Below are 8,291 nucleotides of genomic sequence, written 5' to 3'. Positions count from 1 at the left end.
GAGACGAGTCCGTAGTTCCGGTGACACGGATGTCATGTGAGGTTAAATCCATGTGCGGCTCCAACGCCGGGGAATCTGCGGCCTCCGTGGCGGGGTTGAGCTTCCCGTCCTTGGATGGCGCAGTCTGCTCCGGATCTAAGGCCATAGCGGTTACATGAGCTGTCTCCTGGATGCTGTCCGATGACAGATTTAGGTCATGTCCATCGGGGTGACCAGGAGTGGTTGTCGTGGTCTCGAATCCGGTGAAGATCAAGTCTCCACGAATGTCCCCAACGTAGTTCAAGCTCCCAAATCTAACCTGATGGTCAGGAGCGTAGCTTTCGATCTGCTCCAGATGGCCAAGCGAGTTGGCCCGCAGTGCGAAGTCGTCGAACACGAAGATCTGTCCGTGGAGGAAGACCTCCCCCCTGGACTGCATCGTTGTAGATGGTTGAAGGAGCCATCGAACCTCTTGACGACGGCACAGTGGAACTCTCAATGAAAGCACCAATGTCGGTGTCAAAATCGGCGGATCTCAGGTAGGGGGTCCCGAACTGTGCGTCTAAGGTCGATGGTAACAGGAGACAGGGGACACGATGTTTACCCAGGTTTGGGCCCTTTCTATGGAGGTAATACCCTACGTCCTGCTTGATTGATATTGATGAATACGAGTATTACAAGAGTTGATCTACCTTGAGATCATAATGGCTAAACCCTAGAGGTCTAGCTTGTATGGCTATGGTAATGAATCTCCCTTCTCCAGACTAAGTCCTCCGGTTTATATAGACACCGGGAGGATATAGGGTTACACAAGGTCGGTTACAAAGAAAGGAATTTACATATTTGGTCGCCAAGCTTGCCTTCCACGCCAAGGAAAGTCCCATCCGGACACGGGTGCAGTCTTCGGTCTTCGTGTTCTTCACAGCCCATCAGTCTGGCCCATGGCTAACAGGCCGGACGCCCGAGGACCCCTTAGTTCAGGACTCCTCAATCACAAATGGGTAAAAGATATTCATGACTAGCTCCGGCGATTTTTGTTGTTGAAAAGGACGTTGTATTATACCCACACCTCTACATAGGTTGATACATATATAGTCCTACTAGGTCTTGTAATCTGGAAACCAACCCAAGTCATTTGCGTGTGAGTTTCTTTATGGATTGTTTGGATGATTAGGAAACAGTATTTTTTAAAGGAAGCACGTTCTTCAGAGCACACCAAGGAGTTCTTTACAGTCACCAATAAGTGCAAGATAAAAGAAGGAGGTTGATTAACTGGAGACCACATTGTCCGGGCACCTTTTTTCTAACTGGTGAGCTACATATTTTTCTTCTCTAGGAAAGAATTGGAAGGTTACATTCGCCAGCTCTTGGGCCAAAGTAGCATGGTCTTCAAAGATGGCTACCACACTTCCAGCAGACACCGCCAATCACCATTGTCTCAATCAACGAAACATTTATTATCATGCTCCTAAGAAATCCAAACCTTGATCTAGGTAAGCTTCCTCTTTCAAATTGTTGTTTAACAGTATTAAAGCTTTCACATTTGATTTTTGATGAGCAGATTTGTAGTGGTGGAACTCCTAGCTGAGCAGAACTCGCTAAGAGCAGTCCACTTCAATCGCAAGTGTTTTGATGACCCGGGGACATAAATCTTTTCCGAATCCCCTGTCTGCTAGTGAAACTGTGCAGCCATTGTTGTTCAGACATGCCTGCAAAGAATAAAGGACCACTCAGGAAATAATTATGGTCAGACAAATCTAGACTGCTTATAGTGATAATCGAGAAACAATTATCAAACAACTCATATGGAATGCATGGTGCTCATTATTCAAAAGCACAAAAATGTGCACGATAGCTTCTAAATGGAAAATTAAAACTTCCTAAATGTTTAATCTAATCCTAGTTGCATCATCACCCCGGTCTGTAAATGCAGAACTGACAGCCATCGAATTGGAAGACTGAATTCATGCACACTCCTAAAAAAGTTGAATTTATGGTTGTCGAGTCCTGAGACTAGCAATTCAGAATCATGTGCATTTTCACATCAAGAAGCTGCAAATGTTACCTTCTTAACAACAGATAGGGAGTCTGGGTGGTGGCAGCTTCCTTGTTGGTAGGATCTGCAAGTTCCACTAGGGTCTCCGAAGCTCGCAAAGTTAACTGAGGAGATAATTTTGCCCTTGGGGCAAGACAACTGTGCTTCAGATGCAACTCTGCCGTCATCTGGCATATTTTTATCCCATGTTTCCATGTCAACAATAGAAGGATAGTTCTCTGACACAAAGGAGCAAATACTTGTTGCAACTCTTCTTGAGAATGTGATCTTTGTTGGATCCCCACCCTGCTCCTCAAAAACCACCAGGGTGTTCCCCGATGGGTGAAACCATGACCTTGGTACATGGTACCTGACCATAGATAAAAGAGAAGTATGAAACACAAGAGAATAATGGCAGAACATGCTTAATTAGGATGTGAGCTCAGCAGTGCCAAATGTCATCACATTACCATCTTTGAGTTGGCTTCCCACATCCAGTCCGGCAGTTGTCTGGAGAAAATTGCCCTCTATAGTTGCAGCTAGGAGTGCACCTATCATCAGAAGAACTAGTCCTAAGCCAGTACCTCCCTATGGCATTTCCATTCAACCAGGCCAGGCCTTTCCCCATAGACTGCATGTCTAGCCCAATTGGGTCATCTCCTTGTGGAACATCAACATTTACCTAGGAGTAGTATTTTGGATTAGTATACACGTAGTAGGATGTGAAGAAATCATCAAGAATAAAGATGGTAGCATATTACCTTGTACCATGTCAAAGGTTGATCCTTTGGTGGCTCGGATTGTTGACTCCACCTTCGGTTATTCCCTTGATCGGGCTTGAACAAACTGTAGTGTTCGCCTTCCAACCCAATCTACAAACAAATACATGAAGGAAGCACGAATGAACACCTGTCTCGATTATCTCAAATTTTAGACATAAAACTCAGGATTGAAAGATATAGGTGGATACAGAAATAGCGAAGCATAATTACCGCAACTTCCATCATGTACTTGTATATTAAGTTCTCACTAGAAATTTCATACGAAGAATCTTGATGGAAATACCTTGTACGCCCAATTATTTGAAGATAAGTCCATGGTTCCATTTTCCATTCCAGAGATGTTCACAGTTGTAAGGCCCGCTCCTACCCATTCATAACGGGCTCCTGCATTCTTAGAAAGTATACACAGTTCCAAATAGATAAGCACTTTTAACTTCAAGTAATCTCACCTAACCAATAGTAGTCTCTTATAAACAAAGTGTGTAGAACAGTGGATATCTACGTGACATATCACATATGTGTGCACATAAAACAACATGGGCATGTAAAGAACACCATACATACTACTCCCTCCGTTCCTAAATATTCTCTCTGTAAAGAAATGTAAGAGTGTTTAGATCACTAAAGTAGTTATCTAAACGCTCTTATATTTGTTTACGGAGGGAGTACTTGTCTTTCTAGGCATTTCAACAAATGACTACATACGGAGCAAAATGAGTGAATCTACACTCTAAAATATGTCTACATACATCCGTATGTAGTAGTCATTTGAAATGTCTAGAAAGACAAATATTTAGGAATGGAGGGAGTATGATACAATTTTAATCATTTATTAAATTAGGTGCTTACTTGCAATCCAACAGTCATACTCAATAGTGCAATTTCATTCTTCCCAGTCTTCAAGTTGATGGGCATGTGCACACTGAAACTTGATTTTGAGCCATTACCAAATGCACTACCTGAGAAAGACATCTACAAGAGATAAGTGCAATGACATGGAAACTTAAATTGAAGAGGCTGTAAATTGTAAGAAACCAGTATCTAAGGGTGAGAGACACACTGGCGGACAATGTAGGATTCGACAACCCTTCAAAAAAAAGTCACGTTCATGCTAATGTAAACAAGTGCTCTGCTTCTTAAGGATTCATATAGGATCAACTAGAACTTCAGAAACATCCTAGAGAACGTCCAGTCAAAGATGTTGATGCTAATGTAACAATTGATTTACTTCTTAAGGATTCATGTAGGATGAATTAGAACTTCAAAAACATCCCACCAAACGTCCACTCAAAGATATTACAACCTCTGTCCGGACTTAACTGTCGCTAAAATGAGTGTATCAACGCGTCTAGATACACTCATTTCAGCGACAGTTAATTCCAGACGGAGAGAATACTTTATATTGTTTCTCTGCATAAAGTAAAGAGAACATAACACACCTATAAGCATGTCATTCAGGAAAGCGTGAACACCATGGCCTTTGGAGTCGATATTAAGAATTGGATGCTTCCCACTTGTGGGGTAACTTCTGTCTACCTTAAAACTGCATTTTTATTATAAAAGAATCAGTAAAGTACAACACTTAATTGAATAGGATGGTCCAAATAAACATAAATAAATAATACTAAGACCTCTCATCTTTGGTTGATACCAGGCTTACCAACATATCCAAAGCATGAAAGCATACATGATACATAAAATAGTTCTATTATTAGACCAACCTTGTTGTGTGCCACAGGTAGTCAGTAGAGTCTTTTGTCGTATTAATATGGTCTACAAATCCATTTCGTATGAAGTCATTTTTATCCCAAATACCAATTTTCTCCGTGAAAATACTCCACTGATCAGGTTTCGATGCTTGCAAAGTTTCTGGAACCATGTCGACCATCGAAGTTTGAGATCGAACCTAAAGATGATCAATCATCAAACTGGAGTTATAAGTAAGAAAGGGTGGTGTGCTAGATATTCTGTTTCTCAGTTAGGCGTCGAATAATCTTATGTTGGCATTATACTTTTATCCTTTTCAATTCTTACGTAACTTTTTGTTTCATCTTATGAGAAGGATTATCCATTTTCACCTTTTCTGAAAATTATCCAAAGGGAAATCAAATACCTTCGCTGTGTTGTAAACCACATTATCGCAGTCAGGTAGGATGCTAACTGACCAGGCGGGAAGATCATATTCTCTCTTCCTGAAAGTGACAACTTTGTCCTTTTCCGAGTCAATGTTAGATAAGAATGCAACACATCCTCCTGAGTGATCGGTGTAAACATCGGCCTGCAAGCAGAAGTTGACACTAATCATTTGACGAGGCAGCAGACAAACATATTAGTCCACATGGGGACAAAGATGTGGAATTTTAAAAAAAGGGAATGGTAATGTTCAGTAATAGATACATTGAGGTTGACTTACAGTGGTCTGCAATTATAAAGGGAGTAGGATATATGATATACACACAAGATTGATTTTACTTATTTTTAGACAAAAAGAGCTCAAGCTTGTGAGATAAGTAAGCATATCATACATACTAGCTGGATAGATTATTTTTTAGAACACATATATATCACATATAAGCCAATAGAGGACAAAAATCTTACTTCTTGTTGAGGCCCAAGAGAAAACGACGTTGAGTTTCCATAAAGCAGACTATGTTCACACATTTTTATGGATTTGTGAAGCTCCCTCAGATGTCCCCATTTTGGAAGCCTCCTAAGGCCTGGAATTCAGATCAATGAATAATTGCAAGATTGTACTAGCTAAGGCCTAAGATTATTGAGGAATCCATAAGAGCAATATAGCCTAACCATATTCGTCAATTGGTGCATCATAGTCATAGCTAGTTGTAATGAAGGGCCCCCCAGTAGTGCGACCAAAGTTTGTTCCACCATGGTACTTGAAAAGGATAATGCAGAGCTGGTCAATTTTCACTAGGATGAAATTATCAGTAGTTACGCTACCGAGTGAATATGATTTAGATGATTGATGGTAATTAGCAAAAAAAATCAGTGTCTTTGTCAAGTTAGAGATGAGATGTGTGATCCACTGTAATGTTAGAAACTTAGAATGTGAGTAAAGTTAGTTCTTTAGAACCAAGTTAGAATATGAAGTGTGTGCAGGGGAATACCACATAGTAATTCTGAACGGTGCCACCTTTTCCAAAGAAACGCGCAACAGAAAATGCAACATCCTCGGCGGGTCTGTGGGGATTAGCTTCACCAAAATTCTGGAACCTAAATCGAAATGGAAATTAAAAAAGCAAGGGATTATTGCTTCCACTTTTTGAGAAAATAAAAATTGATGTACATAATTTGCTTTTTCTTGTGTGTGTTACGGACGAAAAAAAAGAAGTAATTCTTAATCAATTGCTATGGAGATGTGCCAAACGCATTACCATCCTGGCCAATTCTCTGTCCAAATTTTTGGCTTGGTTGGCGAATTTGGCTCGAATTGATCGCAATAGAATGAATTACAGGTGTTTATCTGCAAATGTCACTTGCATCAATCAATAGATCAGACAAAAAAGATCTACCAATGAATCTGTAAGAACTCTATCAGAAAATAGTACTACTCTATTTCTAAATATAAGACGTTTTGGCAGTTTATTAATAGAAACAGAGGGTATATATGTATGAACTCCCAAGCGCATGCATGTATAGATGCCAACGGGATGCTAATAGCATAACCATTGCTAAAACCTTACCAAGACATAACCCTGAAAGCAATTTTAACATGGTCCCTCCGACCTCCTCGTGTGAAAAGAGGAGGTAAGAAGTGAGTAACATGTTAAAATGTGCCGTAACCCTGAAATGCGCACTTACCATCCCTTTTTTTTTTTTTGAAGTTTCGCACTTACCATCCTGGGATCAGCAGAAGTTCCATGTCACCAGCAAGGAAGTACAAGTACAGCTACCAATGATATGCTGTTTTGTTTTTGTTTTTGCTTTTGTTTTTTCCCTGCCATAATTAACAGTTGCAGTTTGGGTGATAGTAATGCTGCCGGTGCATACGACAGGAGGCACTAAACGTCAGAAACTAACCACATGATCTGGGGCATCGGACTGCTGGCACATGATCCAAGGGACGCCGGTGTTCTGAGACAGAGCCATACTAGCCGCCCACCTTGCGTATGCCTTGCCGCCAGCCCCATATGCCTGTTCGGTACCTTCATACTCATTCTCAATCTGCAATGCACAGATTCAGCTTCAGATATAATCCAATCCTGTGCAATCGCGAGGAACATGTATTCCAAAGCTGTTTGGATCGTGACCTGAGCTAGGATGATGTGCCCGCCCTGCGAGGCGAAGAACCGCTCCTTCTTCATCATGTCCACGATTTTCGTCGTGAAGCCCTTCATGTGAGACTGTATCCAGAAGAAATAATATCACCAGGATTATCAGTTCATCACCCAAACCGGCGAAGCTACCACAAAACATTGCAGAATTTACAGGCCACGCTCACCTTGAATGGCTCGTTGTTTGTCCGGAACACCGTCCCGGGAATGTAATGCAGCCACACAGGCAAACCCCTAAAACCCCACACAAAAATTAACACACAGTACACCACAGAAACAAAATCACAGTCATAATCATAATATTGCGACGGCGAAGGGGAGAGAATCGGACCCGAAGTTCCACTCGCCGGCGACGAAGGGGCCGATGCGCAGGATCAGGAAGAGCCCGGCGTCCTTGACGACCCTCGCGAACTGCACCAGATCGAACCGGTCCTCGAAGTAGTACTGCAATCCATTCAACAATCGCACATGAAAACCCCCCACGAACGGACTAAATGCAGCGCAAAATATTGAAGACCAGCGGGCGCGGCGGGCGGACCTTGCCGGGGGCGGTCTCGTGGCCGTTCCAGAAGACGTAGGTCTCGATGCAGTCGGCGCCGCCCTCCTTGGCCTCCGCCACCAGCTTGGGCCACATCTGCGAGCAATCGAAATTACTGTATTATTACTGCCGCCACAGTGCCACTGCTAGCTAGTGCATGAGCTGGGGTGGTAGGATCGTACCGCGGGGACGCTGCGCGGGTAGTGGATGGAGGTGGAGATGAGAAGGCGGCGGCGGCCGGAGATGATGAGGGAGCGGTGGTCGTACGCGACACCGGAGACTGCGGCCGCGGTGACGACGAGCAACGCATGCAGCACCAGGAGCAAGGGGAGCAGCCGGCCGGCGGCGGTGGCCATGGCTGGAGTCGAAGACTGTGGTGCCGTAGCACTGTGTGTAGACAGTACGCGCGGCGGTGGCGTTATAAATAGTGGGTGCGGTGGTGGCAAGCGAGACGCCGCGCCGTGGCGGCGGGGTCTCTCGGTACGGTGTGCCGTGGCAACTGTGCAACGGCCAGTTTCACACCATCCTACAGAGTCCGGACTTGGCTGCCTGACGTACTCGCGAAGAAGAAAATCGGCCACGGCCACGCATTCACGTACGTCACGCTGCTGGATGGCGCCAGGTGATGGCCGGCCAGACCGCGCCATGGACAAGATTACGCGACG

At 43.6% G+C, this 8,291-nt stretch overlaps 1 pseudogene; it reads right to left on the bottom strand.

Annotated features, from left to right (window-relative positions):
* Window positions 1-1,185: 1,185 nt before the first annotated feature.
* Window positions 1,186-7,984, bottom strand: LOC123058857 (beta-galactosidase 3-like; annotated as a pseudogene).
* Between the last annotated feature and the right edge of the window lie 307 nt (window positions 7,985-8,291).

Source organism: Triticum aestivum, chromosome 3A (assembly GCF_018294505.1).
Source record: "Triticum aestivum cultivar Chinese Spring chromosome 3A, IWGSC CS RefSeq v2.1, whole genome shotgun sequence".
Taxonomy (NCBI): Eukaryota; Viridiplantae; Streptophyta; class Magnoliopsida; order Poales; family Poaceae; genus Triticum; species Triticum aestivum.
This window is presented reverse-complemented; position numbering and strand designations above follow the sequence as displayed.